This window comes from Telopea speciosissima, chromosome 4, assembly GCF_018873765.1.
Source record: "Telopea speciosissima isolate NSW1024214 ecotype Mountain lineage chromosome 4, Tspe_v1, whole genome shotgun sequence".
In the NCBI taxonomy this organism is placed as follows: Eukaryota; Viridiplantae; Streptophyta; class Magnoliopsida; order Proteales; family Proteaceae; genus Telopea; species Telopea speciosissima.
The window spans coordinates 64,241,205-64,253,840 of record NC_057919.1 but is presented as its reverse complement, the minus strand read 5'-3'; the positions used below and the strand labels follow the sequence as shown (position 1 = coordinate 64,253,840).

The window sequence follows — 12,636 nt, the reverse complement described above, 5'->3', positions numbered from 1 at the left end:
GACTGTGCGTTGGGACACTGTGTCAGTGATCCTGGCAGCTTAGTAGGATGACAAGCGTTGTCCTAGTCACCCCTTATAATGTATTTTATCCCTTGTTGGGATGGGGGCATGACAAGAAGGGACTTAGCCTTTTCTATTTTAACGACCAAATATCTATTTTACCCCTCATATATGAGTCAAATGATCACATGCTCATTAAAGAGTGAAAAAATGAAGGAAAAATAGAATTTGGCCATAATCCATCATTTTGGGGGTGTTTTCAATTGTTTTGATGTTTTGTATATAGAAATAGGGTCATAAATTGTATCAAACACTTGTAAAAATGTTTGTGTCAAAAAAAAAAAAAAATGATACCAAAGAGGCACTAATACCAATTCCTCAAACCATTCTCGTCATTAATTTGAGTTGAGTTCCTTTGTATGTATGTACATACACATTTCACCATCGATTGGCGGATTACAAATGTCCTATGTACTATCATTTAAAATAGTTAAAAAGGTATTTATGAAAGTGAAAGGACACTTGCCATTCTCTAAGCGTATATGCAGAGGTTCCAAACTCCCACTAAAACTTAAGAGTGCATGGATGAATATTTATGGAAGTAAAAAACAAAAAGGCACTTGTCATCAACTAACCGTATGTAGATCCTGATTTACTTGGTGGCAGGGATTGAAGATTTGAGGTATTGGTATCCTCTACCCATATCGATCGGATACCGATCCGGATAGACTTAAATTGGCCAAAAAGCAAAAAAAAAAAAAAATTTGCTAATTTGAGGGATCATCCTCGAATCGGCTTGGATCGATCAAAAAACAAACAAAAAAAAAAAAAGAAGATGTTGAATATTAAAGAATTTGAAGAAAAAAAAAAAAACGAGAAAAGTGAAAAAATACCAATTTTAGTGAAATAATGGACAAAATAAGAAACAAACTTACAATATAACAACGACAATAACAACAAACTCAACCTTATCCCAAATAAATGGGGTCGGCTACATGGATCCATTTAGAGCAAATTAAGTAAAATAATTCAAGGTCGATCTCCACAATTCTAACTTAGAGTTAATCTATTCTTTTGTCTCATCCACCAAAACGATATCATCGGTGAAGAGCATACACCACGGTTCCTCGTCTTGGATGTTCTTGGTTAACTCATCCAAGATAAGTGCAAACAAATAAGGAGTTAGGGTTGATACTTGATATAACCCAACTGTAATTGGAAATTCATTGTCCTAGTTTTCCATAGATTTCACACTAGTCGCCACACCCTCATACATATCTTTAATTACCTCTATATAATTACTCAACACCCCCTTCTTCACAAGAACATGTCGGAGTATATCTCTAGGGATTATGCCATAGGCTTTCTAGGTCCTCTATTGGCCAAACCAACCCGTTGAGATACCAACATTTTTTAAATGAATTTCTAGGTCATGGATTTTTCAACATCAAGTTGGTAAAAAGTAAATCAATTGGTTGGGCTATGGCCCTTTCCTACCTGAGTGCTTTGTCGTGCTAGGTCACTGACATCTCTTTTTTTGTCTTTTTCGGACCCCAAAAATGGATTGGATTGAAACGACTGTTTTTCTGTCGAACCCCTCTGTGTTCTCCAGGTCAATAAAGACCATATAACGATCTTTTTTGCTAGCTCTACTTCTTTCCATGAGTCTTCTCAGTAGATAGATAGCTTCTGTCGTGGATCTACCTGGCATAAAATCAAATTGAATCTTCGAAATATGAGTCTCTCTTCTTAGACGGGCTTCAATAACCTTCAAGAAACAAGCTTACAATAAAAACATAAAAATCTTAAAAATAATTTACAAAACAATTTCTTATAGATTTATTGGTGAAAAAAAAAAAACTCACCAAAAACTAAAGTACTTGTGATCTGGATCCGATACCGATTCTTGTACCAGAATTAGTATCGGCCTCGATCGATACCATGCTGATCTGGCCAAGCCAATACCAATACCTCAATCCATAGTTGGTGGCTTGTCTTACTGGTGTAGAGGAGATATCAGATGACTATTTGAGCCGGTTGGACTAGCAGAAGTCCACCCAGAGTGGTCGGAGGTATTAGAGCGAAATGGGGCAAATCCTATATCAAATTGAAGATCTCGAGCAGCTCTTCATAGTTCTAGCCTACGGTACTGTAGTATGCGTTTTTTGGTTGTTTGGGCGCATTTCAAAGGTGAAAAATCCTGTCAAAGTTTTGAAATTTGAATTTTGATGCAATATTTGAATTTTAAACTTTAGCCTTTTTTTTTAATTTTGAATTGTAGTTGACCTATTATATAAGGTCTTGATATGACAGGAGATCTCCTCCATCAATGGAGACCTGACGTGTGCACGTGGAACGAGCTGTGGCCACAAAGGCCAGGTGCGAGCTGGCTAAGTTCGACGTAGGCGAGGCATGGTGGATGACAGACCTCGTTAAGCGCATGCGCAAGGACAGAGCTCGTGCCATTACGAGGGATCGCTACGATGACTCCCAAGTATTAGCAACCCAACTCGTACCAAGGAAGGACGACCTCGATACTTCACCCAGCTAATCAAAAACTTGCCACAAACCAACGTGGCCCGAGATTATCGCCATATTGCGCCTAATCAGGAGCGAGGGAAGTCAGGGGATAAACGTTATCCCCAAAACTCACTCACTCCACTCCGAGAACTCTGTAGTCCTATTAGGGCATGATTCTGCCCACGATCGTCCATAAATAGGGAGGTAACATCCATCCATGATCATTTGAATTCAATTATTCTCATGTGTTACTAAGGATCCTGACTTAAGCATCGGAGTGAAATTGTCGGCACAGCCCGGTCCTCTCTGCTAACTCTATCTTACAGGAACAGAGCGCTCCGGCATCGTTTCCTGACGCAACAGGAGTTTTAGGGTTTGAAATCTTCAGCTTTAAATATATCAAAAATTGAAATTCTCCTTATCTTCAACCTTATGGATCCGAGGGCCATTTGTGCTAGAACAATATCTAGCCAACCTAACTATCTTTTACTGTGTCACTTACTTTTTGTATTTTCTTATTGGGAAAAGGTGGTACATATTACCGGCCCTCTGACAATCTCTCTCTCATTTCTAACATGTGGGCCACTTATATACAAACCTTGTAGTGTCCCTACTCCTACTCCCATTCGCATGTTGTGAGAGATTCCATTCTACATGAGCATCGTATAGGTCTCTTGTTTTTTTCTTATTTTCTCTATTAAAATTTTTTATGATTTATTTAAAAGACATGGATATGTTAATATTATAATCATCGATGTGGACCAAATATAACAAAATAAACAATAAAAACAATTATGTATATGATGTCATTGAACTTTTAATTATAGTGTGGTCTACCATTTCTATCAACCTCACTATAAAAAGCTAGGCCGCCCATGTGTACGTAGGAGGGTAATTCTATTTACTTACAACCTCATGTTATATTTGGTGTGCATTCTTGGAATAGATTTTGGGCTTAGAATACATTCTAAAACAAGAAAATAGTGAAGAATTAGGTTTCAGCATGCGTTCTAAACTCAAAATCTATTCCAAGAATGCATACCAAACACAACATCAGTGTACCAACCATGGTTGCAAAGACAAAAATCCTATTTCAAATGGTTGTCATTCCAATCAATGTTCCAAAAAACCGAACCAGGTCAAGATGTCGAACCAATCCAACCATTACTTTATATATTGACTTGGTTTTCATATTCGACCAAGGCTATTCGAAGACCATAGAGAACCACAATTGAATCCTTTGACCCAAAATGATTGAACCATTCATTATTTACTGATACATCCAAGATTCACCGAACCAGTCAGCGGCTGCCACGTGTCACAAAGCGACCTGCTCCAGAACCAAGGAGAACCAATCGGGGATCCCACCCGGGCGTGGGCAGCACCCAGGTGCGGCCTGCACCCAGGCGCGTCCACACCCAAGCGCGGCCTACACCCAGGCGCGGCCTGCACCCAGGCGCAGCATCATGGACGTAGACGTGATGTACACGGACACCGAGGCCACTCGTCTATGACCCAATCGTGTCACTATAGACTTATGCCACCACCAGGACTCTAGGCCACCGCTTAGAAGTCACGTCCCCCAGACGGATTCAAGCACGCATGACGTTATCACCACACCGAGTATCTATTCGCCAAGGATCTTGATACCACTGGGACACTCCCTCCCACGGGGAGATGACCAATCAGGGTAGAGTCCTGCTACCCAGGGCCTTTATCCACTCAACGACACACTCGCCATCAAACTGGGACTCTCCATATCATCATACTCCACTATAAAAGGAAAGGTACACCACCCTTAAAAAGGACATCAAAACTCATATTGAATAATTACTATTCATCTATTTGCTCAGGAGATCTAACTTTGGCATCAGAGAGCCCTAGGCCGGAACCACACCGGTTCTCTCTGTTGACCCCTTGGTCCACTTGCAAGTGACGGTACTCGCAGGACCGCCCGACGATTTCTTGACGCAACATTTACCAACAATTTGTGGCTTTGATTTAGAATCTTTTATTTTTTGGAAAGAGAACGCTACTTGGGCGCGAGTGGTGCACTTGCCCCAATGCCCACACATAGGGGCAAGCAAAATGATAGCTGCGACCCCTGGAATTTCCGCCTTTAAATGGGGTGCGATGATCATTTCACGCGCCCCTGTGTCTGGGCACAAGGGTAGCGCACCGCACGCACACACCCAGGTAGTGTTTTTTCTCCCTTTATTTTTATAAAAAAATATTCTGTTGACTTTATTGATTAGTGGATCCATACTTGATCCCTTTATTAAACTGTAGTCTACTTTTCTTTTCCTCAGGCAAAACACCGTATTGATAATTTAAATGGACCCTTAAACAAATGCTTAAAGGCTTTCCTTAATTTAATGAAGGGAAATATAATTTTTTTTTTTGTTTGAAAATTGAAAAGAATTGTATTTTAGTAGTTTTGAAATACTCTTGCTCTCTCTCTCTCTTTCAATGCTAAAGAAATGCTTAACCGTAGAGTTTACTTATTAATTTTTTTATAATGGTAAAATCACTTTCAAATTTTTTTGATTGCGCCTTGTTTTATCCCCAAAGTTCTTAAAATCACGGTAAAAAAGGATTTTCAAATAATTTGAAAGTGACTAACATTATGTCATTAGTTATGTCAATCTCAAGAACTATGATTGTCTTACCCCTTTTTTGAGTACACATGTAAAATGAAAGTATTTTACCCTAGTTAAAAGAAGAAGTGTGCAATACTAAAAAGGTCTATAAAAAAAATGCGTAATATTTTATTTCGGTAATTTTAAAAAGGCGAAAAAGTAAAATTAGAACTTCTTTTTCTCTTACTTTGATTACAACAAAAACAAAAAAAAAATCCTTGTTTAAAAATAGTTTGAGTTCCACAAAAATAAAAGTTATTATGGTCTCTCCATGCAGACCGTGCATAGAAGTCTCACAGTCGACAAACCACCTTTTATTTTTTTGTACAATAGTCCCTACAACTCCTCAAAGAAGGGGAAGGGGGAGTTTATATATAGAAGCCATAGAGGCAAAAATTGCAATGCAATACAGAGAAGGTCCTCCAGGAAGGAAGACAACCAAAAACTCTACCTAGGGTAAGAAATTATCCATTTAGAAATAGCATGACCACAACATTGGCATAACTATAAACATACTGAGAACTGCAAAAAAAACAAGACCAATCTTCAATAATGAAGAAAATTCCTTGCAACTGGTGGCCTTTACAATAGTTTCTTGATATCATTAGCTATGTATACACCTTCTGGGCCAGCTCCAATCAAACCTTTCCTTGCAATCCCAGCACAATACAGGCCATTCTTTCCCTTCCAGTAAGGTTTGGGTGCTCTTTCCTTGGCAATCCCATCCTCACCGATAAGGCCAAAATCATCCTGAGCAAGACAAGCACTATTATTAGACAAAAGTATCATGTACCCATGGTACAGAAAATATAGGGTAAATTATCCCCTGCTGGATGATGTAGTCTTTGCCCTTGGGACTTGGGAGCATGGTTTGAGGTATCAGATCGGATCGGCCGATTTTGGTTGGATCGGATCGGTATCGGCCGAGACAGATTCTAATACCTGTCCAATCTAGCTGTACAAATAGGGGTAAAAATGTAAAAAACTCAATTTTTTTTATAATAAATTAGGGACAAAAGTGTCATATTTGCCCGAGTTTGGGCGATCCCAATCCGAGCCGATCCTACCAATACTGAGATCACGAACCATGCTTGGGAGTCGATCCCATCCAACAACAGTACTGGCAAGGAATCATTGTACCCACTGTGTAGAGAAATTGGATCCTTAAAATCATCATCTAAATGACCACCCTTGCCAACATATACACCTACCCCAACAATTTTTTTTAGCAGGTCAATAAGTAAAATATGAGGCATAGTTATGGAGACATAAGAAAAAGGAAATTCTTGTTGTAATCTTACTTTTTTGCCCTTTGAAGGAAGAAGTGTATTATATATCAAAAGGGCAAAAAAGTATAGTGAATTCAAATTTTGGCATGGAACTTGCTTATGATCTAGCAGTCTTTAATGCTAAGACCTCCATCGTTGTTCGAAACCCGGTATAGTGAATTCAAATTTTCATTTTAATTTCAATAATAGTGTTTTCAAATTTTCATTTTAATTTCAAAAGGGCAAAAAGTAAGATTACAACAAGAATTTTTTTGATATTAAAATGAAAGTTCTTGAGAATGACAGCAGTAAGACATTTTCAAATAATTTTTTTTAAATCATTTTTTTACCCCTAACTTAAAGAAATTTTAGAAATAATACAAGGGACAATCAAAAGAATGTTAAAAACTCTCACTACACAAATCTAGTTACAAAATATTCATCCTAAGAAAATATGTTAGGATATACTAAAAGTGTTACCTTGAGCCAATTTTTTACTGTCCTACGGAATCCCGTAGCCATTACAATCACATCATAATGATAGGACTTGCCATTTGTGAAGAGCACTTCATCACCGTTTATGCATGATATTCCTGGTAAAACCTGTTTAACCATTATTGAGTTTAAGTTTACACCAGCACCAATAGCAACAACATCAACAATGGGAACAAAAAGACTCATATGAATCTAATATATGAGAAAAATCTCTTATCCTACATCAATCACGGTGCGAAAGCACTCATACAACAATTCGGCTCTCCTCCTGCCGTGGCAGGAGCTGGAGGATCTAGCCCAGCCAAAGGAGGGGTGTTCGGGTCATTTCACAAGCGGGGCCCCCTTGAAATGACTAAACCCCCTCCTGTGTTGGCTAGGTTGGATCCTCCAGCACCCGCCACAGCTGGAGGAGAGCCAGATCCCTCATACAGACACCGTATTAGAAGACCCACATGGTCAAAGGAGAGAAAGTGTTAATGCAAGACCCACATGATCATGATGTGATAGCACATGGGAAAGCATCCACACACTTATGGGTGCGGGAATCTTTTTCCTTTATTTAAATATGAGAGAGGGTTCTCAGCGCAAGCAAAGTACACTGGTATCCAGATCCTCTACTGCCGAGCTGCCCGTCCTGCGCTATTCTGCGCAGACACAACGAGGTGTGCAATGACCGACTTACCCCTGCCCGAGTGCCTTACTTCGAGTGGGGGTAAGGCGGTCATTGCACACCTTTGCCGTGGTTCTGTGGCAAAGACGATAGAACAGCAAAGAGAGGCTCTAGATCCGGGTACACTGCCCCTCTCACATTCTTTTTTTTAAATAATTGTTTCTTTATTTTAAAAGGGGTAAATTACCCCCAAAGGTACCCAATTGTTATGAAAAGGTTGTTTTGGGTGCCCAATTTTTTAAAATTGACCTTTAAGGTGTCCTTTAAGTTAGTCCTACTCTAAATTTCCATATTTGTCTCTCTCAAATCTCAACCCCGGATCTTTAACTCCTCTAGGTCCCTGACCTCCCCAGTTCCTCTAATAAGGGGGGGCTGGAATGACCACCCTACCCTTGCCCTGCCCGGGTGGGGTCCACCACCTCTTATTAGAGGAACTGGGGAACTGGGCCGGGCAGGGAACTGGAGGAGATAATTTTCCTTCAACCCCACTTTCAACTCCGCCTCCCCAACCATCACTGCCATCACTATCGCCTCAACCACTGCCCACATCAAAGAATCCTTAAAAACATCAAATGGAAAAGCTCCCTGTCGATGGTGTGATGGGTTGGTTCTGTTGAGAACATTCTTTTATTCTGTAGGGAATGAGAATGACAAGGAAGCACGCATGTAACTCTTTGATTCATGTGTTCTTCTTCTATATATTTAGTTTTGTGAGATGTGGAGTTCATGGACGGCTCTACTGTATAATCTATAGAGCCATGACTCATGTAGTGGCTATAGCTTGTACAGGACTGGGTTCCCAACTGAGGGAAGAGATGGGATTCCAAAGCCAAACTATTCTCTTCTTACTTACTTCTTGGTGAAGGAGATATATATGAGAGAGACCCATGTTCTGTTTGTTTATATGTGTGTGTGAGAGACACCCATGTTTTGTTTGATTATATGTTTGACAGAGAGGACAAATATGGAAATTGGTGGAAGTTAGAATTTCAGACTTGTTGCAGGTATTGTTCTTCACAAGAATGAGATTAGGATTGGAGGTGCAAGAGATTAATTTGCCTAAGGGTAGAGAGCCTTCGATCTACGTTTCAGAACCATTGAACAACTCGTAAGGAACTCAATCAAATCTGTCACGGCTCAACTGCTTCGGCAATAATAGAATTGGGTAATAACAGCGTACCAAAGGAAAAGAAGGAGAAGTAAAGAGAGAGGAAATAGAGAGAAAGAATAGTGTATCAGAGGGAGGGATGAGAACTGTGCACTCAGCTCTTGGCTTCAACAAGGGGAGAAAGCATGGTGGTGCGAGGCACAGTTGAAGAGGTTAAGGTGATGGTGATTACGACAATGGTTGGGGAGGCGGAGTTGAAGCTGGGGTTGAGACTGTAAGAGTATTATGGTAATATCCTTTTATATATTCTAATATAATCCTACGTATATTATGGCTCAGGCTGTGAGGGGCAATCTAGTAACTAGCCCATCTGACTTAAACCCTAGTTTCCCTATAAATACTAGCTGGAGGCAGCAGTCTGGGTATTCCAAACTTAATGCACAGGGTGTAATGCTTTAAGCAAGAAACCCTAAACCCTAACAGAGACTTGAGAAAGATAAACATAGAAATTTAGAGTAGGCACCTAGTTGCGCAGCACGACGTGTACTTGCAGTCAGACACATCCGTGCGTAAAATGATTGTGTACGTCTAAGAGTGAGAAAGCCTTTTCCCTATAAATAATAATAACATTGTGAACAAGGAAGTATACCTGAATCTCGCCAGACTTAATCTTAGCGGTAGTGCCGACGTCGATGATTGGAACCTAGCCATACTTTTCTTTCCTTTCATAAGGACCTTCTGTTGGCTTCTCGATCCCATACTTGCTCATATCACCAAACCACAACCTGCTCATTAGGGCAACTAATGCATCCGCCAAGGCAAAGGGCAAACACGGGAACAACACCAATGCTATATAAGCCATCCACCGGGTTTCAATGTAGATCTGCACAACAAATAAATCAAACAAAACAGTAAGAATGAAAGAAGCAGAAGAAGAATAATCACAGAAATCACATCAACACAGATCTTCTAAGGTGTGCTGCTCTGCCCTGCCTTCGCTGTACAGACACAAGGTCGTGCGCAATGACCACCTTACCCCCGTTCGGGCAAGGCGCTCGGGCAGGGTAAGGCGATCAATGCGCGCTGCCCTGTGTCTGCGCAGCAGCAGGACGGACACCCCCCCTGGTAGAAGATCTGGATCCAAATCACATTCACTATTATTGAAATTAAAATGAAAATTTGAAAACACTTTACAGGGTTTCGAACAACGATGGAGGTCTTAGCATTAAAGACTGCTAGATCATAAGCAAGTTCCATGCCAGAATTACCACACCCAACAACTAAAACTCTCTTGTTGGTGAAGGGTTTTCCAGTCCTGTACTGTGTGGAATGCAAGATTTGGCCCGTGAAGGTCTCCATCCCTTCGACCTCCGGCACGAACGGATCGGTGGTTTCGCCGGTGGCCACCACAAAAAATCTTGAACAGTACTCTTCAATCTCATCCGTCTTGGGGTTTCTCGTCTTGACGAACCATTTTCCGGCAGCCTTATCATATGTTGCAGACTCTAAGGACCGGTTATAAGTTGGGTTCACGTTGAACCGGGTCATGTACTCTTCCAAGTATTGAATAAATAACTTTCTTGGAACGTAAGTTGGGTAAGACTTAGGGAATGGCATATGGGCAAGCGAGCAGAACCCTTTGGCTAAGTGAAGGTGGAGACGATCGTAAGAAAATTTTGTCCACATTGGACAGAAAATATCATCTCTTTCGAGAACTATGTGAGGGATGGATTGAAGGTTTAAAGAAGCAGAAATTGTAACTCCACAGGGCCCAGCACCTGCTACGATCACTGTTGTTTCCTTCATTCTCTTTAACTTCTCAGACTCGACTGAGACTCACTCAGAGAACTAACTGTGTTTGTTGTTTGGTTCAGTGCATCTCGTAGAGAGAGAACTCTTTGGTTTTTAAAGAGAGAAGAAGGCAGCATGTATCCATCACCATCAATTAAAGCTCTGTTCCATGCCTCATTGAATGCGATTATTTTTTTACAGTGTGTTCGTTGACCTAAAAATACACTTGTGTTTTGTTTTCATTTTTATATTTTTTTCATTTTTGGTTAGTAAATTAGTTGATCCTGGACCACTTACTTGTAGGTCAAATTACGATCCTGGGATCATGTCGTCGTTTTCCTGGAAAACCAATTATAAACCAATTAGGGTATTGCACCTCCTGGGTTAACCCATGGTTGCCCATGGACGCCCTATTTTAATTTTAGGGTTTTTCATGGCCGCCCATGGAAACCCTAGTGCATCCCAATTAGGGTTTGGTCTGATAAACCAAAGCCATGTCCTTCTCTTTTGTGTCCCATAGAATTATGGAACCCAAAAGAGATAAAAAAAACTCATCTCTATTCCATCCCATACCCGAATGCACAGCGGAACTAAATCGATTCGGGTTTTTTTGCATCCCATGAATAATCAATAATTAAAAACAAAATGAATTAACATAGAATTACTAACCTGATGAGCCTCAAGTGTTGCTTCTCCAATAGACAATGGTTCTTCCTCCGATGAGCACTCCAAGCAAGCAGATCTGAACCTCCAATGGTGCAACCAAGGTTTTTCAAGCCAATCCTAGATGCTCTTCAGTTCTTCAAGCACGAGTTTGGGTTTCCAAAACCCCAACTCTGAAACAAAGTAGAGAGCAAGAAGAAGAAGAAGAGATCACAAGAGAGAGAGAGAGAGAGAGAGAGAAGCCAAAAACCATCCAAGAAGGGGGGGCAGCCAAAAACATGGGGCTCTGGCCCCCCTCTGTGTTTTTGGTTATTTATATAATACTAGGGTTTAAAACCCTAGAAGGAAAAAGAAAATCCCACTGAGAGTCAAACTCTCTCTCTTCTTATTTGGTTGTGTTGTTTAAACTCAAAGTGCTTCTAATTGGTGAAGAAGCAAAATCTAATAAGGAATGATATAATTAATTACTTTATTTAATTTATGGATAATTACAATTAGCATCATATTCATTAATTAAATAAAGAACCAATTATTTTAACAAATTCCAAATAACTCCCTATATGACAATAAATTATCATGTACAACCCCCCCCCCACACTAATCAACACCATCATTATGGAATCTAGGACATGTACACTTGTACTGCCAAACTCCATTCCATAGCATATGTCCATATAAGAGTATCTGTGTATTTTATCGGGTCCCGCAAAACTTGATAAAACACTTTATTTAAATAACTACATATAATCTATTATTTTATGTAAAATAGGTTTTGCAAAAACCATTTCCAAAACAACACTAGATCTAGATTTTGATCCGACCATACACAAACAACTTTAATCTTGGTGTTCCCCAATCGGGTAGTGGTGACCATGTTGAGTAACTCCTTCACTCACAAAGTGTTCGCGCATTCCCAGAACACCGGCTTTGACTCACTTGAGTCGCAGTCATTAATGAACCAAAGAATACGATCACACTTTGCAGTGACAAGGTTCCCTCAGGTAAAGGGTGTCGGTGACACATGTCTATCCCTTCCTACATCTGGCAGTAATACATGAGGAAATCGACAAAGTAGATTCTTCGCTAATACACACATTGATTATGTGAGTACTCGCATTTGTACCCTGACATCACATGTCTAGGCATACCCAATGCGACGACCATATGATAAGGGTGCCCAGCCCAAACCCTAGTCGTGACTACCATTTTAAGTAAAAACTTACGAACACATAATGCTCAAAAAGTTTATATCGCATGTGATAATATCAAACCAAAATGTATAATGGTTCAATACAAAGCAAAACCGGATTGAATCAGACAGAACCGGGTTTGATGGACACATAAATCCAACACTACGACCACCATAGGAATAGTTAGGTGATGGTATGTGTTGTTATGTGTCTAATGGGGCCCACTCTAGTGTAGGGGCACTAGATTGAGCTAGACTAGTATGGGAAAGGTTAATGTGCTTGATTTAACGTG

General features: G+C 40.2%; 1 pseudogene; it reads right to left on the bottom strand.

The window, feature by feature from the left end:
- Nucleotides 1-5,715: 5,715 nt before the first annotated feature.
- LOC122659916 lies at nucleotides 5,716-10,534 on the bottom strand (annotated as a pseudogene).
- Between the last annotated feature and the right edge of the window lie 2,102 nt (nucleotides 10,535-12,636).